This window comes from Triturus cristatus, chromosome 7, assembly GCF_964204655.1.
Source record: "Triturus cristatus chromosome 7, aTriCri1.1, whole genome shotgun sequence".
Classification (NCBI taxonomy): Eukaryota; Metazoa; Chordata; class Amphibia; order Caudata; family Salamandridae; genus Triturus; species Triturus cristatus.
Window position 1 is genome coordinate 1,213,623,406 of NC_140590.1, and position 26,670 is coordinate 1,213,650,075.

At 42.2% G+C, this 26,670-nt stretch overlaps 1 protein-coding gene and 1 long non-coding RNA gene across 2 annotated transcripts in view; one reads left to right on the forward strand and one right to left on the reverse strand.

The window, feature by feature from the left end:
- LOC146811634 (transmembrane protease serine 9-like) overlaps positions 1-26,670 on the forward strand; it is a 1,785,969-nt gene that overhangs the window by 180,052 nt on the left and 1,579,247 nt on the right. The gene's annotated exons all lie outside the window — the stretch shown is intronic.
- The window catches only part of LOC146811635 (uncharacterized), a 126,405-nt gene continuing 111,407 nt past the window's right edge, over positions 11,673-26,670 (reverse strand). The window contains exon 4 of the long non-coding RNA XR_014966762.1: positions 11,673-21,402. This is a non-coding gene — a long non-coding RNA (uncharacterized LOC146811635). The remainder of the gene's footprint in view (positions 21,403-26,670) is intronic.

Sequence of the window (26,670 nt, forward strand, 5' to 3'; positions counted from 1 at the left end):
TCGCATACATTGTGATGGCATATTTGGGACACTACAGCTCTCGAAAACGTGATTGGAGATGTGGATAAAGATATTGCCAACTGGTGTTGTTATAGATGGTTAATGAACAAGGAACTGTAGCATGTCCTCCTAGACTACATTTTTTGGAATTATGGTTGAAGCCACTTGGTGAGCCGTATACCACATATTGATTTAAAGGCTATAGATTGTTGAGGAAGGGCCACAGGTACACAACCAATCTTCAGATATTTTGTTTCTTTTTTGTATAAATTACGGCCTGTGTGTACTCTGCATGACACAGAGGTTTTATATATGTGAAACTGTAATAAAATGTATTTAAAAAAAGAAATTAATATCACTATTAGCATCACAGTATACTTTGATTCAAACTAACTTAAGTGGAAAAAAGGAATTACCAATGACTAAGCCAATAGTCATAATGTTTTGAGTGGCCTACTTCAAAATAAACTGCTAATAGACCCCCCGACAAAAATAGCCAAACCATCACCCTTTATTTCCCAGAAAGGCTGGGACCACAAAGCTCAAACCCATTAAACATTATGAATTTACACAAAAAGTCTCAAGGAGTATGATAACACTCCACCAATTAAAGCTAAAATACTCTTCATCATATTTCATCTCATAAACCAAACACATTCCAGGGTAGCACATTAAGTTCTTCAGTATCAGGAGTAACTATGTTCATGCGAAGTAGAAAACCATGGTATAAATTTGGCTCTAAGATTGAGAGGCAAGAACAAATTCTTAACAGAGGTGCCTCAGTTTTCCCATTTCTCACCAATGTCCTCTTGACTCCTATTGCCCCATCATATGTTCATGCAGTGATACAAGAAATTTGTCACCAACCTATGCGTTTTACTTTTAGTTATTTTAAAGACCCATAAAGTGTAGAATTCCACTGGTGAAAACTCTTTCCCATAAGTGCCAATTATAAACCCCACATTTCTAATCCCGTTTGATGTGAGATCCCATAGAGCTAAGATGCTAGTCAAGTTTTGCGTAAATTCCTCCTATTCGGGGAGGGAGGCGAGTACTAATACACACTTCGCAAACCAAATGACTGTCAGGTGACGAGGAATCACCCTAAATTTTATACATATGGCCAAACTCCTTATTAGCATAATTTCCTTGCATCTTCAGTGAATTTTTGCAAGTGCTACTCCTGGTGCCTGACTCTGATTGCTGGCTATGACTTTTTATGCTGGAATCTTGGATTGATTCACCATCAATGTGTTTATACTTGTTCTTAGACTTGTTGATCATGTGTCTCTTTTTCTTTCTAATTATTGAGCAGCATGGGAGAAAAAGAAAAATCAACCTTTACTAAATCTGATATATGAATATTCCTAAATTCGCTTAGACGCATTAATAGCCTATTTCAAGGATAGCTTCTTCAGTTTAAATACAATGTGGTCCAGGAGGATAGAATCAGCTGAAATGAGCTCAGTTGTTCCAGAAGATATTTCATCCTAAAATAACATCATCAAGTACACTAAGTGTAAATCATAACAATAACATATTCTTGTCAATCACAGAATTCTAATATCAATAAAGTGCTAATTGTAGCAATAAGGTATAATATATCTATATTGTAGTGCAATTGAACTCCTAAGGGAGACTGACTTTTTGAAAATATTATTCATTCTGAATTCTGATGAGAGCTAATTTTTCACAATTAAAATAAAACAGTGGTCCCTGAAATGTAAAATTCATAAAGTGCTATTTGTGACAATGAAACTTGCTATCTATTACAGTGCAAAAGTGCTTCAAAAAAATGTATTTGTAAAAACTCCTTGTTTACATTTCATTCTCAACTGCAATGGATAATAATTGAGTGCTGGTCTCTCATATCCTTACCAGCCTCTTTTCAAAAAAGCGTCTCGTCTATTTACTCAACAGTCTAAAAGTTTCAAAATTGCTGAAAACGTACATTCACTCTTCATTTGCTGAGCATATGCATATTCAAACATTCTAACACTGCTTACCCTCATATACCAGCGTTCAAGAGTCAGTCAATCCTTTAATTTCCAACCTTGCAGTATCGGGGACTAAGCAGCTTCCATACCTGTACAAGTAAAACACTGAGCAAAGGTATCCACTCAGCTAATAATACTAGATGAATATCCAAATAGTACTGTAGTCGCTTCAGCCTCAGTTCTGATCCCAATCATTTTACTAAGTTCTTGAAATAACTTGGAGCAAAATACATACATTTCTAGACATGTAAAAAAAGATATGGAGCCATCCCCCCAAAATGTTTATTTGACACCTGAAACATTAATCTGGAGTTGCTTCAAAGATTCCAAGAAAAATATTAGGAGTGTAGTACATTAGCCATTTCAACAAATATGCCATTCTTTTCAAATTAGCCACCCTGAAAGATTTATATACCACCACAGAGATAGATTCCCCCACTCCTCTCATTATTCTACAATTGGTAGCTCTGAATATTATCTAAAAATTCTGGAATCACAGGTGAAACCCTATTGAGCCGTAGAATTCTGTACCAATTACCGACCCCTCAAAGTTGTTCTTTAACTAGTAGTTTCATCACTGCATGGGTTGCAATATTCATCTTGCGAACGTTATCTGCCAAAATGGCCGCTATCTTCAGAAAGCTGAAAAAAAGGGCTTGAATTTCTTCACAGTACTGGAGTATCATCTCAGCTCAAGTTTTCTATCTTTGGCTAATAATACAATCACCAGCTGTGTAGAATCCCCTTGCATTCCAGTTTTCCAAAATAGTTTTGGAGGTGGCTTATCCCATAGATCTACAATCTTTCAAGACCATAAAAACATGGTACAGCAGAATGCACCACATACACCAAAAAACTGTTTCATATCACTTTCCATTATGTATAGCACCTTATATCTAGTTCTTTCTAGAAACATAGCAGTTTTAATAAAGGCTGGCCGCTCAATTCCTGATCCTTTCAACCTATAAATCAAAATAAACTTATCAAAAGACTAAAGTTCATGAGAAAGTCAAAGAATATGATCCAACAGTGCTTCCTGAAAGTTATTCTATAAATGAGGTAGCGCAAGTCCTCCCTGATTATCATTTAGAACTGAAAATTGTACACTTGGATACTTATTATTTCAAAAACATTTCTTTAAAAGGGAATCAACCTATTGAAAATATAGCTTATTATGCTTGATAGGGACATTAGTGAAAAGAAAAAGAAGCAATGGCAAAATTGCCATCTCAATTAAAGCAACACGGCCAATTAGAGATAACAGAAGTACAGGCCCTTTACTTTCTTAATCATAACAGAGTAATTAATCTAGATTAGATCACTAAAATTGGATGTTACATAGATCCCCAAATAATGAACTGGACGTTGTGGAGCACACTGTTGTTGGAGATTCTGAGGTAGATCTGCAGCTGTTGCATTGAACAATAAAAGCTCCATCTTTGAACAAATCATTTTATAGCCCCCACCGAGATATATTTCAGAATGTCTTTTAAAGCTCCTTGAATAATGCCCTTTTCTGCTTTTAAATATAAAATAATATTATTGGGGGAGAGTTTGATTTTCACCATCCCCGCTATTGGTGGGACAATCGAGACTTTGTTAGGAATCCTAACTGTCACAGGTTCAATAAAAAACCTGAAAATAATTGCAAACATTAGACAGCCCTGTCAAGTACCTCTTTTGATTGTCGCTGATCCTATCTATTTAGAATTAGTCTATTCTTGCTTCAATGTATTTATATAAATTCTGGAGCATTCTTACAAATTGACCAGGGATTCCCAGTTTAATCGAAATATAAAATAATACTTCCCTATTGACTAAGTCAAAAGCCTTCTTGACACCTATCATCAGTATTGCCGGCTTCAGCTGATTACTCAAAATAAAATCAATGGCTAGATCAGGAATTTTGTGTTGGTGTCCATTGATCTGTTCAGTAGGAAGCCATTCTGGTCTTCGTCAATTATTTCTTTGTGTGACAGGTGTAATTTGTGCTGCCAATGCTTCGTGAACAACTTATAGTCTGAACAGGCTAACGGGGTGATCAGAATAGACATTCATACTCAGGTAATCTTTACTGAGAAAGCTAACTATTAATGATTCTTTAAAAGATTTGGGTATGTCTTCCATTCCCTAAATTGATTAAATGAATCTGCTAAAAAAGGGATCAATTCATCTGCAAATTCCTTGTCGACACCAGTCGCAATACTATTATTTCCAAAAGCTTTAGCATCTGCCATCTCTTTTAATGACTTCTCAATTTCTGCAGGGGTTGTTTTCGCTAAGAGGGTATGCCTTTTTGTATCTGTTAATTTGAGTAGTATAAAAGAGCTAAAATATTGTTCGGGTTTCGAGAAAGAAGAGTGATCTGTTTGCTCTTATAAAGCCATATAATGCTGCAAAAAATCTCTACTACATTGTGATTTTCAGTAGTATGAACATGAGACACAGTATTGAGTATTGCCTTGATTGTAGTATTATTTTTTGTAGGTTTAGCAGACCAAGCATGGAATTTGCCAATGTGCTGACTTTCTTCATAAACTTTCTGTTGATAAGTTCTATGATTACAGACTGCTTCAATTAAGAAGAAATCTCTGAGATTCTTTGATGCTCCCTCAAACCGATTCCTTTTTAATTTCCTTGTTTATAGATTAGAACAATAGTCTGGAGTCACCATGGCAGTTTAAGCTACATCAATTTCTGCCCACAGCGCTTACATTCTTATGAGGAGTGCCTTACCGAATTTTGATTTACAGGCTATCACCTGCCCCCTAAAAGTAGCTTTAAAAGCTTCCCAAACAAAAAAAGCTGGGGCTAAATTTCGATTAACTTGAAAACATTATTTAATGAAGATTCAGGTCTGCTCTGATAATAATACCATATCGAATTGCCAATCTAGCTCTCTCCTTTGGCTAAATATCTAGTTTAGATTAGTCAGAAAAGCCATTGCCCTCGATAGCAGTTGTGCCGCAATTAATTGCTTGTGAAAGCATAACACAATTATTTTTGAAGCTGTATTAAATTGGTGTGAAAAACAAGTAAATTGCAAAAATTCAGGATGATCTAGACACCATGGATCAACCAGACCAAATTCCTGCATAAACCTTGCTTGTATTTGTGCAGTCTTGGGCTTAAGTTGCTTCTTTGTTCCATTAGATGTGTCCGATTTTAAATTCTGAATAAAGGTAAAATCACCTCCCAGAACTAAAGGCCCTTCCAAATCCATCAAAAGCTCATACAGCTGCTTGAGAGACTCTATTTCATCTTGATTCAAGCCTTAATAACTAACAAGAATCCAAAAGAAACCTTCTACTGACACCTTAACCCAAATCCATCTACCTTTTCCATTTCTAATAGCATCTACAATTTGCCAGCCTAGAGTGGTAAACAAATAAATTGCCACTCCGCTGACCGCAGCTCCTGAGGTTGAAGAAAAGGCAATGGGAAACCTTCTAGGAACAGTCATATTTGGTTTGTTAGACTACGGATGTGTTTCCTGGAAGAACATCACCTCAGCACCAAATTTAGAGAGCCAATTCATTATTATCCCATATTTGTGCTTGTTCAGTAAACCATTAGCATTGCATGCACCTGTCCTAATCAATTTCCCCATACTTTTTGAGAAAGAAAAAATACCCCAAGAAAGTACATTTTTTAAGCTTTCCAACAATTTAGAGAGCCAATTCATTATTATCCCATATTTGTGCTTGTTCAGTAAACCATTAGTATTGCATGCACCTGTCCTAATCAATTTCCCCATACTTTTTGAGAAAGAAAAAATACCCCAAGAAAGTAAATTTTTTAAGCTTTCCAACAAATCCCTTGTCCCTAGCTCTTGCTAACTAAGAGTAAGCCATCCATTGAATCACTTCCTTTATCCTTCTGGCTCCACACTCTGTTCATTTCTTTCTTACCTCACCTTCCTACAACTCTAGAGATTCCCAAACTAAATGTGAACCTGCTACCCACCACTCCATGAATTCCCCTTGTCAAGCAAATTGCCCGCCTTACCCCCTGACCCACTGCACCCTTTAGCTGGTGCCATGTTGCTGCTCCTGCTGATGACAGGTTTCCATTCAGTGACAATTCTACCCACACTTTCACATTGAAGCTGGATTAAAGAAAGCAAAGCTGCACATGGGTACAGAATCGCATGGGAGCTTCACAGAGTAGCAGCCAAGATTCCTTTCCAGTCCACGTCCTGAGGAAAACCCCAGAACAAGTCAGGGTTCGAAATGCGTTGGCTTTGGGGCTGAGGCACAAGTAGTGTAGGGGTGTACAAGGGAATCATTGTAAAGTAATTCCTTCACATTGCTTATACTACCCCATTCTTAATTGTGTTGCATAATGCCCAGCATTAAGGCACGACCTTTCGAACTGCAATCAATTCGTCTATTTTTCATGTGTTACTTAAGGACTAGTGTTGCTTATTTATTAATAGGACTACAACAATCGAATGGGTGTCCAAGTCACTTTTTGATATGTTGTGTGTTGTTTTATGTATGTAAATAGATGTAGATTTTGTGTCTTTATCTGTCACATTGCCAATTTTTGTTGTTTTGTTCACAAGTGTATCACACTAAGGATTTGTGTGGCTTTCTCTATGACATGAAGAAACGTTGTTATAAACATCGTGAATAATGTGCATAACAAATGTGAAATAAATCACTTGCACTTGTAATTGATTGTCCAAGTGCTGATTAATGATCATGCAATTATCTATCTGGTCACTTGCTTCTTTCAGACAATAGGGTGGTCTAGGCCAGGTAGACATAGGACCCAAGCCTTTGGTTGCTTTAGATGTTGCTGCACCTGGCATCACTTTTGCCCTTCCACATTGGGAGTTCTCCCTACTTAATTAGCTACTATACCATGGGCTAAGACCTTACGGTGGCACCAAAATTAGATTACATTTTTTCAAACCCCAAACAAGCTCAGCACTTTAGACAGAAGATTAAGAATCTCTTATACAGTTGAAAGAAGATGAAAAAAGAACTTTCAATCTTGACTGTTGTACCACTGAGGCCTGTATATCCACTGATTAAAACAATCCCACAAATCTGGCCACTGTGATTGACACATTGGGGAAAATATGAAATTGATAGTTCTCCGAGGTTAAAAAAACCTTTCTGTTGAATGACTGCAGATAATATTCGTTCCTGAATATGAAAAAATTAGCAAGAATAGTCCATGGGTATTTCGAGTTAGGTACACATTGCACTGGAACCCTATCCACTGTCATGATTGGGAAAGCACCTGTAGCATCAGGTAGGATGTGAGATTTAATTAAAGACTCAACCAGTTGAACTGTATTTTTGAAGTTTACTTGACTCTCACTTTCTTCTGGAACACCCCCAAATCGAAGACTTGATCGTCTTGAATGATTTTCCAAATCGTCGATTTGTTTCACACGATAGCTCACTTTATTCTACACCCCCAACATTTCCTTGTTGAGAGGTACATATCTATCCTCGCGGTCTTATATCCTCTGCTTTGCCTCCTGAAATCTGATTGGCATATATGCCACACTGCACTCAATTTTTACCAATCTGTGGTGCAAGGCAGCAATTTCCTGTGCTTGCACCTGTTTCAGATCTCAAATTTCTGAAAGTATTGACACCAACAAATACTCAGATTGCCCTACCCACTGAAAGATACATTGCCCTTCATCTAGCTCAGTTCTCTGCAAGGTATTTTGTTTATCCAAGTTTGGCCCAGGGCCTATTTTATTGACCCAAGTTTGGCATAGGGCCTCCAGATCTTTTCATCTCAGCCACAAGCACTTCAGAGACCGACCCCAGACCCTGTGATTGAAAGAGTGTTTGATTTTGGGAAAAGGATCCTGTTATCTTGTGTAACCATGAGCGTCAGTGTAATGATTTCTCTATCACCTCTTATCTCTCGAAAAGCTATTTGTGGGATCCCTTTGTCTGAAAGTTTTTTTCTTGCTTAGCACAAAGTGGATACTACTTCATCTTGACCCACTAATCCAACCCTCTCTAAAGACATCAAGATTACAGTTTGAGTCCCCTCAGGCCCCTGATACATGTTCATTTATTCCAGCCCCACTGAACGTGGCTGAGTATTTTGAGCATCTAATTTCTTCAGTGCTACATTACTCTCCAAGACCACTGGGTTAATACCCTCTGCCTGAACAGTGGCACAAATTAAAGTTATTAGAGCTACCATTTGTGAGTCTATTCTCAAAAAAGCACTTCTTTCCATTTGACCCACTGCCAATCAACGCTGAATATCTTGTTTTTTATCTGCTTTCTGGGAGTAAGATTCTGGGCGATTGCCAGCAGCGGACCCCCTTGAATGCTGCTATCGCATAGGCTAGCCAGGCAAATTGAACTGCTATGTCCACTGGCGAGCAACCAGAAGACTTCTGTCTTTTTACTACATTCTCTGGCTGAGAGAATAACATCCCAAAAAGGCCCCCAGTAGTATAAACCCCCACCCCGACTCCTCACGAACAGTAATCACTCACCTTGGGGCCTCGGGGTTGAAAATAATTTCCTTTGCACCATGCAATACCAGCATCAGCCTGACATTGCATTAGAGGAGCTCTGTGATGGCTGACAGTCTCAAACAATGCACTCCCCAGGCTGTGACAGCTCCACTTCCTCCACCATATCAACTGCTAGCATTGTTTGTGATGATTCATTAAGCTAGCCGAGAAGTCCATTCAACCTCCTCCAATGCCGCAGCAACAAGCCATGGCTCACTCATGTTCACCAAACGCCTTATCAGTGCCATTCTTCGTAGTCTCCCCACTGGTGGGAGAGGCATCACTGACCTTTTCAATCACACCGACGCAGTCTGCTTAAGCGCTTCCATACTTGTGGCTTGCTGTAGCTTACTACGATCCACAAATGAGTAGGGGTGGATCGAAGAGCAAGCTAGCAGCATGTCATGAGGGCTCCGGCTGCCGAATTTCACTCTGACAACTTGTCATCTATCTCCAACAATTACATCTTCTTTGATGGGCAGAGTGTCACAGGGTGGCTGCCTCACATTTTGTGTTGTTGGACAACCTGAGGGACTTCCCTTTTAAGGAGCTTTGGAAGCTCTTTGAATGCTTTACTTAACAGTACCGCACCTGTTATGTACCTACGTCTATGATTAGTATTATTTGCTTCCATACTATTTAGACTCAGACCAAGTGGGTGTAAATATAGCAGCAACAGAATCTTCTCTGTAGGTCTCTCCCGGTGCAAATGATTAAAACCCAGTCTTTGTCTGCTTCAAAGTTTCTTTACAAAGGTATGTATAATCTTTGTGGGGCTTCCCTAGCCCTAATCTGTGTTCTTCTAATTGTTAAGCCTAAATGTATTCTTCTTCCACTTGGATCTAGAAAATCTTTTTTGAGCAACTTAACATAAGTTCTTTCAGCATCCCTAACAATATGGGAACCAAGTTCCTATATGAACATTTCCAATAACATTATTCAATGTCCATCAACGAGCACAGGAGATTCTTCCGGATACAGACAGGGAAATACAGTTTCATTCTGCGCAAAGTTTCTCAAAGCACTCAGTCTTGTCAGGTAAGGGAGTGCAAATGTAAAGAGATAGTTCAAATCAAGTTCTGAAAGTCTCAGCTGAATCTCCACTATGATTCCTGGATTTCCACAAGTTGTCTTCGTTGTCATCAGTAGCGAGATAAGTCCACTCTGGAGAAGAGTACCTCTGACAAGACAACCTCGACCTTTTAGACCTTCTGAGATCAGGTCCTTCACATTTGTCTTCACTCAGCTCAGATTCTCCAGATGTTTCGTTTATGGGGGCAAGTGTTCTTTCAGAGGACCATTCAATCTTCTTTCTTTATTTCCAGACCCGCTTTCTTCGACTACCACTTGTGGTCCCACAGCACTACTTCCTTCATTGGGGTCGGATTCTGACTCATTCACCACCACAGCACCAACTTCCTCTGAGTCAGTTACAGCTTCTACTTGGCCTGGACCCCCTTCAGATTGTTCTAGTGCTGCCTCAGGCTCTGCCTTGTCCCATACAGCTTGGCTGACCTCTTCCCATGGCCCTTGGACCACAGCTGGTGTTTCTGCTGGGAGGTGTGCTCTTTCTTTTTCAAGGGCACACAGGACTCTATGAGTGTGAGATACATGTACCCGGTTTGGAAGTCCACCACACTTCACAGTAGTTGTGGTGATTAGGATCACTTGTTATGGACCACACAATCAGGGCTCAAGACAGTTCTTTCTCACATGTTTTTTCACCACGACACAGTCTCCGGGACTAAGGTCATGGCACTGCTCCTGATGTGGTGGTGCTGTCTCCGCTTCGGCTTGGTGAGACACAGAGCAAACAAAATCAGCCAATCCTTTACACTGATTGAGCACAAAATTGTCAGTGATGTTCACAAGTATATTCGCAGGCACAACAGTCATTCGCATAGCCCTCCCCATGATGATTTTATGTCGTAGAATCCTGTCCTTTATTTGGGTACATTGTGAAGACTCATCAGCACAAGGGGCAACGCGTCAGGCCATTTCAGAGATGTTGGAGCACACACTATAGCCACTCTGGATTCCAGAGTGACATTGACCTGTTCCACAATGCCTGATGCTTCTGGCTGATAACTGCAATGAAATCTCTGCTTCACTTGCAATGCTGCACATAGCATTCTCAGAAACTCATTATTAAAATGAGTTTCTCGGTCTGATTCCAAAGAGGTTGGAAATGCAAATCTCAGAGTGGGTTCCCTCAAAAACAATTTATCTACTGTGAGACTGTCAAATCTCCTAGTAGGGTAGGCTTCCAACCAATGTGAAAAAATGCACACAACCACTAGAAGGTACCTTAATCGATTACACACTGGCATTTCAACAAAATCCAGCTGCATTCTGTTAAATAGACCTCCTGACCTCCCTATGTGACTCAGTAGCAGTTCTCTTTCCTACATTAATTTGCTGACAAATCATAAATTGGTAACACAATGCTTCAGCTATTACTCAAAACTTCGGATTGAACCACGTCTGCCTAAACAATCTCACCATGGCATCCTCTCCTACATGCATCGATCTATGATAGAACCTTGCTATTGGCAGCAACAAACTATTGGGCAGTGCTGGTCTCCCATCTCCTGAAACCCAAATGTCATCATCTCGTTTCACACATCCTGCTCTGACCCAACCTTGCTGTTCCTCCTCATTAACCTCATCCTGCATCCGCTTCACTTCCTCCCATGTATCAACAATTGCAATTAAAAGATTGGTTTCATCTGCTCCCTCATTTGTAGATTCACCATTGAATGTGCGGACATTTAGCGCACAGTAACACGCGGCCTCATCAGCATAGAGATTTCCTAGCTCCACAGCAATACAGAGCTACTGGCGATGGGCGGCTCACCAGGGAGCTGTATCAACTGACTTTGACTCCTAGGGGTGCTCTCGCTGTCATCAGCTGGTCAATAGTTGCAGCCGTCTGACAGCACAAGGAGATTAAGGCATAAAGTCACCACCCCGTGCAGGTGGGACACCTTGCTTCGACCAACATTTAACCAGAAGGGCATCAGGTCCTGCAGGCAGGCAGTAAAACTATGTTTTAACCCAGAGGAGATCCAATTAAACTGCTGATTCGCAAAGTATTTTGATAAAGTGGCAGAAAGACTTAAGCTCTTGATACAAGTGACAGCAGAACAGAAGACAGCTGGCTCACCCTGATTGAGCATTTTAATTGTCAATAATAATTGCACTTTTTGCACAAGCACTTTATTCATGATTTTTTATATACGTTATAAGGCTTGATCAGAAACTGTGAAGCATTGGCATTTTGTTCATATTTTCATACATTACAAAAGGGCTGAACAGACAAAAATATTGAGACTCATTTTGACCTCTACGTAAAGCACAATAGTTGAAAGACTGTATTTTAAAGGTTATAGTGTAAACTGTGATAATGGTTTTTGTCTTCATTTTTCATCTTTTAACTTGTATTGTCTCAATGGTTTATTTTTTTATTGTGAGTTTTAATTAACTGTACAATAAATTTACCTTACCTTACCGTAGTATGACAAAATCATTATCTTTACAGTGGGCAGAACATTTGACAACAGCAATATGGTCAGGCATTTGTAAAGCCTCTAACAGTTTCTTCACCTGCTCTCCATTGTGGATAGGGGATCCTGGTGAGGTGAAAAACTCCCTCTAAGACCATAAGATTCTCTCATTATATTTTATTAGGGGATCTCAATATTCATCTTGATCACGCTGATGCCAGGGATTCGTGTGAATTCCTGTATGCTCTTCATCTGGCCCAATTGATCGAGCTGGTTAAGCTCCCCACTCATCAGGCTGGTCACTTACTGGACCCAATTTGCAGTAACTTTCCTATTTCGATCAGAGACCCATGCCCGGTCCCTCGGTTGGATCATTTTATTACATATTTTTCATGGACCGTGATGAATGCTGAGCCTGTAGCACGGTCTTTTTGCAAACCCGCCTTCAGCAGAATTGCCTTAGGTACGTTTAAGCTAGCGCTGGAGACTACTAGACCTACTTTATCAGGTGGCATTGCAGATTGCCTTGACAGTTTTACCAGTTGGATCTCCAAGGCAGTCACCACTCATTTCCACAGTGTTCTTCTAGGCTGTCAAGGGAATCTCCTTCCAAACCCTGGTTCAGCCCCGAGCTTAAAATACTTAAACATGAATGTAAGATTCTTGAGTGAGCATGGCGCCGCAGTGATTACTGTTCGGCTGCTAAGCTGAAGCTCAGAATCAAACAGAAGGTCTATTATGAGGAAATAGCGGCTGCCAAAAGGCAATTCTATTCTAGTCGAATTGACTCCGCTAAAAATAACGTAAAATAATTTTTTTCGATTAATCAGAGCTTCACGTCTCCCCTGGCTCAAGCTAGTGTGCTATTACCTTCAGACACCTGGTGCGATACTCTATTGAATTTCTTCCTGGATAAGATTTGCACTATTCAGGCAGCCTTTTCTCACAGTGATAAGGAGACCGTGGTATCTGTCCTGCCACCAATTCCCAGAGCGGAACACTGCCTGGATATGTTTAAGACGGTGGATCTGCAGGACTTGCTTAAAATCATTAGGAGCTTGAAATCTGGCTCACCCTCTGATCCTTGTGCTGCTAGACTGCTTGCCGCAGCAGCAGAAACGATCAATGCAGAGGTTAATAGCATTGTTAACCTATCTCTCCAGACAACCAGTGTTCCAGCGGCCTGGAAGCAGGCCAGGATTCTGCCACTTATAAAGAAACCTTCACTTGATCCTCTCAATCCGGGAAACTATCGACCCATTTCCCTCTTGCCAGGGTTGGCTAAAGTGTATGAGAAGGTTGTTAATAATCAACTCATCGAGTTCATTGAGAAGGAGGGTATTTTGCACCCTGCACAATTGGGGTTCCGGGCTGCCCATAGCACCGAGTCGGTCCTGGTGGAGGTTGTGGAGGCTATTCGGGAGTGTCTGCACGCCAACGGGCGGGCAGCACTGATCCTGTTGGACCTCTGGGTGGCGTTCGACATGGTCCCACACTCTCTTCGCCTTTCACGACTCGCCGGGATAGGTGCATTAGGCACTGCCTGGAACTGTCTCAGATCCTTTTTAGAAGATCGGGCCCAACAGATCTGGATGCCCCCGTGCTCCTCTTCTACACAGTTTGTGACCACGGGAGGGCCCCAGGGGTCTTGCCTCAGCCCCGTTCTTTTTAATATTTATGTTACACCCTTAGTTTATTTGGCAGAGAGCTTGGGAGCCAAGGTGATGGCTTACGCTGATGACACCCAGCTGCTATTAACTTGGGATAAAAGCGATGAGTCGGTCTCTTCTGTTCATCACTGTCTTTCATCCATTTTTAAATGGTTAGCAGCTGGGCAGCTAAAGTGCAATGAGGAGAAGTCCTAAATCATCCTCTCCGGAAATTTTTCTCCTAATTTCCGAGAATCTCTTTGTCCTCCTGAGCTCCCGGTGCCAACCTCTCTAGGGAAACCTGCCAAAGATTTAGGGGTATGGTTTGATGAGAGTCTTTCTTTCTCATACCATATTAAGAAGCTGGCCGGTAATTGTTTTGGTCTCCTCAGAACTCTGAGGAAGTTTTTCCCTCTTCCTTCCCAGGCAGCGAGAGAAACGGTGACCTGTGCACTCATTTTGTCCCGGTTGGATTATGCCAATGCACTATACATCGGCATTCCAGACTGCCTGCTGAAAAAGCTGCGGGTAGTCCAAAATGCAGCGGCCAGACTGCTTCTGGGTATCTCTGCCAGGAGCAGTGTGCGACACCATCTGCATTTACTGCATTGGCTCCTCGTTGTTGAACGGATTAAGTTTAAATCATTGGTTGTGACTCACAAAGCACTGCATGGGCTTGGCCCCCTATACCTACAAAAACGTTTCTCCTTCTAAGTTCCATCTAGACAGCTGCGCTCCACGTTCCTCCGCTTTGCGCAGGTTCCTCGATTTAAATACCAGAGGCTTGGAGGTAACTCATTGACAAGGAAGGCTACTGCTGCCTGGAATGCTCTGCCCCTTGTCCTACGCAATATTCAGGACCCGATGGTATTCAAGAAACATTTGAAAACACATCTCTTTGCCTAAATAGACGTTTTCCTCTTGTGTTGGTTTCGCGCCGGGACACCCGTGAGTATCTGTGCGCGTTATAAATGAAAATAACACATAACATAACTGTCTGAAGTCGTGAACCACACCAAACTCATATTGGTTATCTGTGAATATAGTCACTCTCAGCTGGTCTGAAACACATCATGCGTGGTTAAGGGCAATCAATTCTGCTACCTGTGTGGAGAATACTCCTTGAAGCTAGGCAGCTTTGACCACTCCAGTAACAATGCAGACAGCATAGGCAGCCCTCAGATGTCCCTCATTATCCCTTAAACAACAGCCATCTACAAATAGAGCATAGTCAGATTCAGGCAATGGCTCATCCATTATATCGGGACGTGGCTTGGAGCACAGTTCAGTGACATCGAGACAGTCATGTTTGATTTCAGTCTCAGCCACATCACAATCAGGTACCAGGAGTAAAGTAGCTGGATTCAGAACAGAACATCTTTTCAAAGTAATATTTTCTGCAGCCAAAATAATCTGCTCATACCTAGTGAGCCTACTATTTGTCAGGTCCTTTGTTTGTGTTCTGGTCGACAAAATGTCAACAGAATGAGGTACGTAGACAATCAGTGTGTGACGTATCACAATATTTTCGCACCTCTCTATGCTGACACCTGTTGCAGCAACGGATTTGAGACATCCGGGCAATGCTGATACTACTGGATGTAAAGTAGCTAAGAAATAGGCAACTGGTCTACTGGCACCTCAATGATTCTGAGTTGACACAGAAAGAGCACAAACTTCTTATTCACTACAAAGGAGCAAAAATGCTTTATTATAGTCAGGCATTCCTAGTGCCGGAGCGTGACAAAGGCTCTCTCTCACCTCCAGGAAGGCATTCAAACAATCATTATCCCAGGGTACTGGATCAAGTACATCCTTGTGTGTCAACCTCTGCAGAGGTTTTGCCATTAGGTAAAAGTTGGGAATTCACTGATGACAGTAGTCCACCTTTCCCAGAAATATGCTGACTTCTTTCTGCGTTCAAGGTGGAATCATTTGCATGATCGCTGAGATGCTCTTTTGTGACACCTTATTCGCAGCTTTCACAATGTGATGTTCCAAATAAAGGACATGTGTCATACAGTACTGTAACTTACTTGGGGATACTTTATGTCCATTCTCAGCCAGATGGTTCAGTAAGGCAATGGTATCAGTTGTACATGCTTCTTGAGTATTCAACGCAACTAAAAGGTTGTTTATGTACTGTACCAAAACAGAGTTGTAGGGCAGAGTTGTAGTTGTAGGGCATGACCAGAGACTCCAGATTTTTTTTCAAGATCTGGTTGAATATGGAAGGACTTTCTGTATAACCTGTGGGACATGGCACCACATTAACACATGATTCCCCATTTGAAAAGCAAATAAAAAAAATGTATATCTTTGTGGAGTGGAATTGAGTAAAATGCTTGACACTGATCAATGACAGTGAACCACTCAGCCTCACATGGAATCAGAAACAGTATTTCTGAATGACTCGGTACCACAGGATAACAAAGAATCACTAATTTATTAGTCTTCCGGAGATCCTGCACAATGCGGTACTTACCGCTCGGCTTCAATAAGCCCATAATGGGTGAGTTACATGGACTCCCGGGATCTCCTTCAGAATACCCTATTCAATCATTGACTCAATAACAGTTGAAATCCCCGCAACAGTCTAAGGCTTTAGATTATACTGTGAAGTTCTCTGGAATTCAGCATTCAGTTTTTCTTGTATACGGACTGGCTCAAATCCTTTAATAAGTCCTATATCCTTTCCTGTAAAATTCCAAACTATGTACCTCACTGTATCTTGGAGATCTAAAGGTAAGTCAGCATTGGGAACAATAAAGTTTGCAGTTTTTGATTTGCCAATTTAAAGACAATGTCCTCATCATTATGTGGAAGCACAATACCCTTCGGTGTGCATTTGAAAGTGCAATTTCACTTGCACAGCAGATCATGCCCTAAGACACACACAGGACTTGTATCACACACCACAAATTGGTGATTATCTTCAAATGTCCCTATCTTTACAGGCACTTCTTTAGTTAGGGGCCTGGACAACTTCTTGTTTGTGACTCCTACAACTTGGATTTATTTTCCCTAGAGAGGCGGGTTTGGAACCTCTTCTGTTTTCGCACCATTGCCGACCCGGAAAGTGACATTGTGGCCATCCACGTCAGCATCAACATATGGTCCGCTCTCGTCTACCTCTTGTGATGCACAATCTTCCTCCCCACTCAGACACTATCATAAAGACTGATCAGAGCCGTACTCATTGACATCTCAAACATGGGGTACTGTTGAAATGGGGTGTTATTACGGGATAAATTCTGATTCACACCCTTATCAGCATTCTGGTGTGTCAAACATTATTTACACGATGCTGTGGCATTAGGGGTTGTGGCAGTTGCATTACAGGACCTTGGGAACTGAATACATTTTGAAATCTTGGTCTGGGCACATTCTGAGATTGCTTAACAGTATCCTGTGGTTGATTAAACCCACCGTTTTGTTCCTGATTTGCAGGATTAAGATGATGCTTGTGCTTCGAATGCCCCAATTTATTACAGAAATGGCATGGATTAGGCTTTTTCAAGGTGTCAATATCAATTCCAGTTTTGGGGGTTTTAGGAGAACCTCTTCACCTTCCTTGTCCCTGAAATCCTCCCCTTTGTTGCATTGGAGCCCTAGACTGATAGACTCCTTGCATCGGGACAGTATTTCCTACATAAAGCTGTCCCTGACCCCATTGAGCAGCCTTCATCTGCACCATCATCAACTTCTCTTTTGATTTCTTGTGCTTCATTTCAAGACTTGTTCCTCCAACAAATAAAATGCTGCTTAATCATCATACTTATTTTAGGTTTCAATCCAGTCACAAATCTAAACACAAACGGTCCCATGTATTTTGCATTCTGACCACAAATCACTAGGGACCACAATCCCAAACAGCGTATTCAAATCAATCCACAAAACTTTGAAACTTTTCCTAAATCGATCAACCTGTTTGTACCACTCTACACGTTTTTCTCTCGATCTGGGTAAATAATTGGTAAATGCAGGAAGGTCGCCTCTACTCCAAGGCATATGTACATAACCTAAATTCTTACGAGGGTAACTGTTCCAGGGTTGGGCGCAATAGTCACCCGCCACAAAGAGAAAGAAGAGAAATCAAATTATAAGGGTTTTGCTCATATCCCACGTATTACTTTTGAGTGGCCAGTTTAAAGTTGTCTCCTCTCCGCATGCATCTTCTCATTTCAGCCCGTTACGGTGCGGGCGATTACACGTGCAAGCCTATGGAGCAACAAAATACTCCAGACTAGGTAAGAACTACTGCCACATGTCTTGACACTGGTTTCTTATGATAGTTCAGCGTCGCTATGTCACATTTTACGAATCAATGCACTTAGAATGGTAGCCATATCGTAATCTACGTGTATTCATTATTACAATATCATTGTGAGTCCCCGGACGTAGCAGATGATTTTATTTAATTCTCAGTGTATTTTGCGCTCTACCACTAGCACCCGGCTCAAATCATACATTGTTCTGTAATGGCACCACCATGATCAGAATTTACTCTACACACTGACTTACGCACCAGTGATGTGGGAGAACTACAAATGTGTCCCATTCTGGAGTTGGTCAATAATGTATGTTATCTGTATCGTTTGTTGATCAGTGTACTTTCTTTGAATGAAAACAATTCAGATATGTGATGCGCTCTACTGTCTGCCCACTTAGAGGATTATATTGACGTCCACTCTGTGCTTTTGTTTTCTAAATCTTCTCTTATATCATTAGGTTGCAACAGGAGCAACCAATCAATAGAGCTGTAGCCACCTTGTAGTTGGTCACAAGGGGTGTCCGCTCCTTTTGAGCAGGGTTCTTGAACCACTTACAGTCTTTTCTGACCCACTTTTAACTCACTTCATTGGTCCTGAAAAAGCACCAAGGATCGTTTTGACCACTTAGATGGCGCGAAACATGTTGACCTAATAGTTACTGCGGCACATTACGCCCCATTTGTAACACACGACCTATGGGTTTTTTAACACGGCAAGGGAATCTGCATATTAAACTTAATTCACCCTGGTATCACTTAGCTAGTTTTATTATTCACTCACTCACGCATTTGTTCTCTCAGAATCCTTTATCTCACACCCTCACTCATCATATGGCAGTACCAAAAAAAAGATCTCCACCAAAGCGACCCTTCGGGGGACTCGTAGAGCATTGCAGCGCCGGCCCGACGAGGGGCAATCGCCCTATGATGAAGCATGACATCCTTTAGGGGTGTGCAAGGGCATCAAAAGACATGGCCTGCGCTTGCCGCTGGCCTGCGAAGTGTAGACCTAGGCCCTTATAATTTGATTTCTCTTCTTTCTCTTTGTAGTGGGTCACTATTGCGCCCAACCCTGGAGCAGTTACCTCCATTTGAATTGAGACTAACACAGGGAGCACGGGTACTGGATCATGATTAGCTCCATGTACCCCTCTCTCTCTTGATACACATGTACATAACCTCCACTCGGTACTTCTTGTAAAGGGTAAGCCTTTACATCCGTTTCCTCTAAGGGAGGCGGTTTCCCCAAAGATTTCTTAGAGCCTTTCTTTTAGCCCACTTCTCTTACCATTTGTCCAATGTGCTCCAAATCTGAATGCTAGTAATTCATTTTCAGATCTGAATGTTCAACCATGCTAACCTAATATTCTCTATGTCCTGATCACTGAGAGCAACTCTGTGATTTTCCTGCAAAGCTTTTGCCCATTCTATGTCAACATCACATCTTTGAGCCAATTCAGATCATTTTTCGTGTGCCTTTCTTGCTCTCCTGGTAGCATCAATTCACTTTGATGGTAGGTATCTATTCTGTTAGACTCGAGGCTCCCACTAATCATTTAATCTAATTCAGTATTTAATTTCACCACATCAATCAATTCCACCTTTACAGCTGATTTTATAGTTCTGTGACTCATCTCTGTATTTTGACTCTCATTTGAGTTATTACTGTGTGTCTTCAACCATTTCTCTAAGTCAAATATATGTTGAAATATATGCTGACCCTCAGAAGTACTATTCGGGGTATTACTCTTTTGTGGAGTACTGTTATGTAAATTTGGGAGTGTCTCCCACTCAGGTGAATCTATTCCTGTCAATCCAGGATAATACCTTATGGATCCAAATCCATTCTGTAGTGCTGAAGGATCTGCACTCGCTGCACAAGGTAAACTCTCATTCATCAGAGTCAAGGGGACAAATCGCACATTGGTGTTGTCCATTCTTCTCTCCAATGCCCTCACTTCCACTGGAGCAGACACTCTCTGACTTTCATTCCCCACCAAACTAGGGGTGTACATACTGTTGGACATGGCCCTTTTTGCAAGATTGTTCCCAAACTTTTTGCCTTACTCCTGTATTTTTCTGACCTGTTTTTGTTGGCTTTAGGGCTCTGGGCACTTTACCACTGTTGACCAGTGCTAAAGTGCATGTGCTCTCTCCTTTAAACTTGGTAGGCTCAGCTTACACCTGTTTGGCATATTTAATTTACCTGTAAGTCCCTTGTACAGTGATATCCTATATTCCCAGGGCAACCCTACGTGGGCAGTTTACTGCCACAGTGACGTGGCATTTTAAGTCACTTGCCAAGCCGGAAACTCCCCTTTTACTACATATAGGTCACCCCTAAGGTAGGCCCTAGGTAGCCCTATGGGTAGGGTGCTGTGTAGGTAAAAGCTAGGATATGTACCTTTGTTGTGTGCCATGTCCTGGTAGTGACAAACAGCCTATTTGTTTCTCACAGTTGTGAGGCCTGCTGCTCTCATAGGTTTGCATTGGAAATTCCCTGATATGTGTTCCAGTGGTAATTTCTGATCTGGAAGGAGCAGCATTGCTATGTTTAGTATGTTTGGAATAGTGATGATAATTCCTGCTTATAGGTGAAGGTGGAGTTTTTCATTACTATTGTAGAAATACAACTTTTAGAAAGTGGGCAGTTATATGTGCTTATGACTCTTTGTGCTTTGCAGCCTGACTCCATTTGCCATCTGGTTTAGACTGACCGGGGCCTATTTGGTGCATTCACTGTAGAGTGTAGGAACCTGGAGTGGGGATGGAGGGCACACTGATAGAAATGTTTGCTGTGTTGACTTTCTTGGTCTAGTACCTTGTATTATTTGTTTTGTGGTCACAACACATCAACTGACTAATAGATTTGTACAATAATATATCTTTTATCATACACTGTGTCATTATTAGTGCAGTTGCCTGCCCTTCAAAGTGTTAAAAGTAGACTCTCTGAATACCACTGTGACCCTGAGAGAGGGACTGCTGTGTTTACCAGGAAAGCACTTATTTTCTGTAAAACGAGGCAGACTGCCGGTCTGAGAAAACCAGACCTACCTTCCTCTGACGTGACGCACTGAACGCAGTCCTTACATCATAGGGTTATGGTCCAATCGTGTATGCCTAGGATCTAGGCCTAGGATACATACCAGAACAATCCCCCAATTGGTTGGAAAGTTGAGGAAGGGTTTGCTTTTATGTCAAATACAATTATACAGTACACTGTCACCCCAGTTAGGTATCCTGCAGGTCAGCTGGCGAGCAGGCGAAAGAGAGGATGTGGCCTACTGGCTAGAGCGGTTGATTTAGAAGTTGGAGAACCGAGTTCGAGTCTCGGAAGGGACGCTCAACGTCCTGAGATTCTGGGTAAATCTCTGTGTCTGACAAAATTAATGTGTCCATCCGTAATGCAGCTGATGCTCATGTAAAGTGCTCTGGGACCTTCGGGTCAAGTTCACGGTAGATATATCTAAAAAAAAAACATATGTTAAATAAAACGGTTTTTATCTTTTTTTGTGAAAAAACAAATGAGATGTATCAATATGAAGGACAAGAAGGATGTTCCAGAGAGACAGGGATAAGACAGAGAAAGCTCTGCATCAAAAAATAATTTATTTCAAACTTTTACAGCACGAAGAAAGAGGAAGCTTTCCACTGAAAAATGTATGCAATAGATAAATTAATTTAAAAATAATGTAATGTTAGTCAGACAACCAGTGCAGAGTGTGCGTCAAATTTCGAGTATTGTTCCTTTGGGCATTTCCAAGGACAAAGTGGGCTTCTCATTTTTTAATCATCTGGAGGCGGTGTAATAAGTACGCTTTATTCATAAATAGACTGAAGTACAGCAATCCAGTTTAGCACCAATCAGTGTTGAGACTACTTATTTCCTGCTATCTAAGAGATGAAGTTAAACAATGTATTTGAGGCACCGTAGTTGATAACCTGTTATGTCATGTGAAGGTCAACATCAATTTTTATCCCTAGGCATTTGACTTCCTTGAAAGGTAACTTACTTGTGGAGGAGGGCCATTGTAAGCTGTTTCGGAGTGATGGGTGAGATCCAATTACTAGCACCTGTAAAATCGGGTTTAGTTTAAGTAAATGACTCTTGATACATGTATTAATTCCTACAATGCATGTTTAAAAAAAGGATGCTGTGCCCAGAGGTGGGTCCCTTGTTCACATTGCCACTGGATTCAAGCTAGCCTGGCTGATGACAGCTGATTAGCCAGAAACCGGTCCCAGGATGCTTGTTTCCGGTCCAGGGAAGACATGGCTTGGCAGTTCAGGCTGGACTTTTCCCATGAGGCACAGGGTCAGACTGGTTTGCATATGGCCCTGTCTGAACTGGGGTGGCGGAGTGAGCTAAAGAATGATGATGGATTAAACCCAGACCAGTTGACTGGGGGTGAGTGCTTGCAATGTTCAACACTCCATCCATCATCCCCTTTGGTTTTGCTGTGCTCTGTATTAAAGCAAAACAGTGGTGTGATGAAAGTTTAAGGGGCCTCCCTGCAATGTACACGGAGGGGCTCCCTCTCCGGATTTAAAACGGAGCGCTCAGGTTTAAGTACTGTGCTGAGCGGGCCCCCAGCAGCTGGGGGCCCCCCCGCACCGCAGGGGATGTGGGGGCCTGTGTTACACCCCTGAAGCAAAACAAACACAAGGAGATGATGGACAAAGCGCTGAAACTTTTCAGACACTCACCCCCGTCACAGATCTGGGTTGAATCCATCATCATTCTTTAGCTCACTTCGCCACCCCAGTTCAGACCCAGCCATATGTAAATCAGTCTTGACCCTGTCCCTCATGGGAACAGTTTAGACCAAACTGCCAAGCCAGGTCTTCCCTGGACTAGAAACAAGCATCCTGGGACCGGTTTCGGGGTAACACCCCTCATCAGCCAGGCTAGCGTGAATCCAGTGGCAAAGTGAGCAAGGGAGTCACATCAGGGCATACCATGACAACTTAGGGCGAACAAAGAAAGCACAAGGAGATGATGGACGGAGGACTGTAACTTTTCAGACACTCACCCTCAGTCACAGATCTGGATTGAATCCATCATCATTATTTAGCTCACTTCACCACCCCAGTTCAGAAGCAGCCATATGCAAATCAGTCTTGACCCTGTGCCTCATAGAAACAGTTCAGACCAAACTGCCAAGCTAGGTCTTCCCTGGACCGGAAACAAGCATCCTGGGACCGGTTTTGGGGTAAGACCCCTCATCAGTCAGGCTAGCTTGAATCCAGTGTCAAAGTGAGCAAGGGACCCACATCTGGGCATACCCTGCCAACTTAGGGGGAACAAAGCAAACACAAAGAGATGGTGGACGGCGCGCTGAAACTTTTCAGACACTCACCCCCAGTCACAGATCTGGGTTGAATCCATCATTGTTCTTTAGTACACTTCACCACCCCAGTTCAGAGCCAGCCATATGCAAATCAGTCTTGACCCTGTGCCTCATGGGAACAGTCCAGACCGAACTGCCAAGCACTCCTATTCTTTACAATGTGAGCATGCATTCCGACCAGAATGCATGCTCTCATTGTAAAACAAAGAGGTGCAGTTCATCCCTGCACCCCGTGGCAGGCACCTCAAGGTGCCTGCCACAGGGTGCAGGGATCAATAGGGGGGCACCATAGGTGTCCCCTCGGCCACCAACCGGAGGCCGTGCACCCATGGCAGCCCTGCTGGGGGCCCCCAAAGTCGACTTCCGACAGCCTTTCTGTGTCGGAAAGGCCAGCACAGAAAGACTGTCGGTATCCGACATTGTAATCCCTCCGGCGGAAAGAGCCACCCTCGGGATTACTGAGCCTGTCGGAGGCCAGTCGGAATGACCGGTCAGATTGCTTTCCGACCGACACTATTAAAACGGGTCAGTCGGAAAGGAATCCGACCGACTGATTACAATGCGTTAGGAAACGGCCCCGACCAACGGTTTCCTAACGCATTGTAATCAGCCCCTATGTTGTAAGGTGAAGGATGTTGATCACTGAGGGCCTAGCCTGGAATTTCAAGAGTGATTAGGTAGCTGCCAGGGAGATTATCTTTCGGTAGAGACTTTGACCAGCCATATCCAAATAATGGAGCAAAGTACAGGCAACCTTGACTAGAGCGGCTCGGCATACCCATTGACGTGACTCCCCTGATGGCAATACTGGGAATAATGTCAGGGTGTGATGGAAACTGGGCCGGGAAATGTATACATGTACAATGAAGATCAGGCATGAACAAGTACAATCTCTTAAATCGAGCTGTAATGTTTATGGTACGTCTCATGTTCTTGTTGTAAAAATCTATATAAAGAGTTAAGAAAGGAGAAATTAGGTTCAGTTCAGTTCATTCTTTGTTCGATTTTGTTTAAAATCATAAAAGTCCATAAAAACTATGCAAACAACATCACAAATTAATATCCATACTCTAGCCAACATGTATTGGCACCCAGACTGGGGGCTTTCCCATTGTGGCTCCTGGTGATGTCCATAATCACTTCTGCCATTTTGGTAAAAAAGCTGTGTTGGGGGCTGGATCTTTTCTTGTCAAAATGACCTCAAGGACCCCATTCCCCAGTGAAGGGTGATCTGTCTCAGCCACTAACATAGCAGAATAGATATTACTAAAACAATTGACCCACTTATGCTCAGGGATCATAACCTCTAGTGGCCCTAAATCTCTCAAAAAAGTTTGATTAATGGTTGACCAAAAAGCTCCATGATCTTTATTTATTGATGCCTTTTTTAGGTTCTCGCAAGCTATCACTTTCAACTCCTTTTTCCTGGAATAGAGTGCTAATTTAAATTGTTTCCTACAGGTCGCCACCCTACTATCAGATCTTGGAGTATCATTGAAGGCCTGCATTAGGGCTTTATGTGATATCTCCCATGGGCCTTCCAAAGGAGTGATTGGGTAAAAAGGAACAGACTATATGGTATACTGTGCCTCAATGCCCTTTGATGATCATATGTTGTGCAAGAGCATGTGGTCAATGGTGTCAAAAGCAGCCAACAAATCTAATAATATCAGAGCACTAACACTGTTCTCATTGGCTATTAGATGAGAGTCATCCATGGCAGCAACCACTGCTAGTTCAATACCTCTGTCTGGTCAAAATCCAGTTTGAATATCATCTAAAAGTTGGACATTGAATCAAGAAAGAGCTACATTCAGATAATATGTAAACCAGAATCGGGTCCAAAGGTGAAAGTGATTTGCATATCATTATTAGCTCTTCAACAGATTCTAAATTAGGGATCTCAATTTCTCCCCAACCACTATAGAGAATCCTTAGAGTACTGGTCAGAGGGCTTGTGATGTTTTAGATTTGAAAGTGGCTAATTTCACCTGACCGCCGAACCAGGTAGTACATATTCTCTGATATTTATAGAACACAGCCTCATAAGCACCCGAGTGCATTGTCTTGAAGTCCCTGTATCAACCCAATAGGTGGACAGAGTATGGGTCAATCTGTTTGAGAATAGTCAGTCGAAGTCATTAGAGAATTTGAGAGAGACAAATGGCCTGAGCCCTGGGCAATTTACATTATTCATTATTTTTTAAACAGATTTTATTGAGATGTTTTTATGTGACAGAGCAGGCATCTGGCACATATACAGTGTCATATCTAGGTACAACCAGTCTTTGAGTTAAGAGCATTGTGTATATCATTCTACTACATGCGATAATGGAAACCATTGTGCGATCAGGAGAAAACATCCAAGCATCGCTTCTTTAATATTAGAACTGTTTCAGTGTTGCCAGCGGGCAGAACAACAATGTAGAAATCATATATTATGCAAATCTGTTACCATGCGATACTAACAAATTACCCCCACCCACTAACTAATGGACAATTTCCATCATACAAGGCTCTATCACTGGTAATGAAACAAATGTGGGATTTGGTGTTAGACGACCCTGACCCTACACCAGTACTATCTGTGTTGGTGACCCATGGCCCCCAAAGGACGGCTATTACATGTTCATATGGGGCACTGTCGTAGGGAGCAGGCAGTCACCCAGACGACGTCAAGGTATAGTGGAAGGCGAGATTAGGACAGGAGATATCATGTCCCGCTTGGGGGAGGTAACTGCTCCCTGAGGAGGATCTCCAGTAATGCTAGGCTACGATACACGCATTGTTATGTTTCACATCACACCTACCTCACCCCAAAATGCAACAGACAAATTTACCTGGGTGTTTTCGCTATATGCCCCAGATGTGGTGAAATGATGGCAGATTTTTACCACATTGTAGGCAATGCCCAGTGATAATGCAATTCTGGGGGGACGTGCTTCAATTCATGGTGGAACTGACTGATACACATGCCTCAGGACCCTTTACAGCGAGACCTATCACGAAAAGGAACAAGCGCATCTATTGATTGATGAGCCTAACCATGGTACTGGCAAAAAGATGTATCACCACCTGGAAGGCCTCGGTGGCCCTGATGTTGCAAGCCTGGCACTCTGATCTGTTAAAATGGTCGCGGGCAGAGATAGCAGTTACATCAGGTGCCCAGAGTGAAGGAGGGGCCGGGGAGGACCCATCAAGTGGGATGGGTCCCTTGAAAAACTAGAAGCTAAGTCAGATAAATACCCTCCCTGAACAGGAAGAACAGAACCTGCTAACTCTAGATCCATAGGATGAGATCCAGTTCCAGGAATAGTGGGTGGCCGCAACACACTACGTCACGAAGGTACTAAGAAAACCATGAGTTGCACGACGGTGACCAG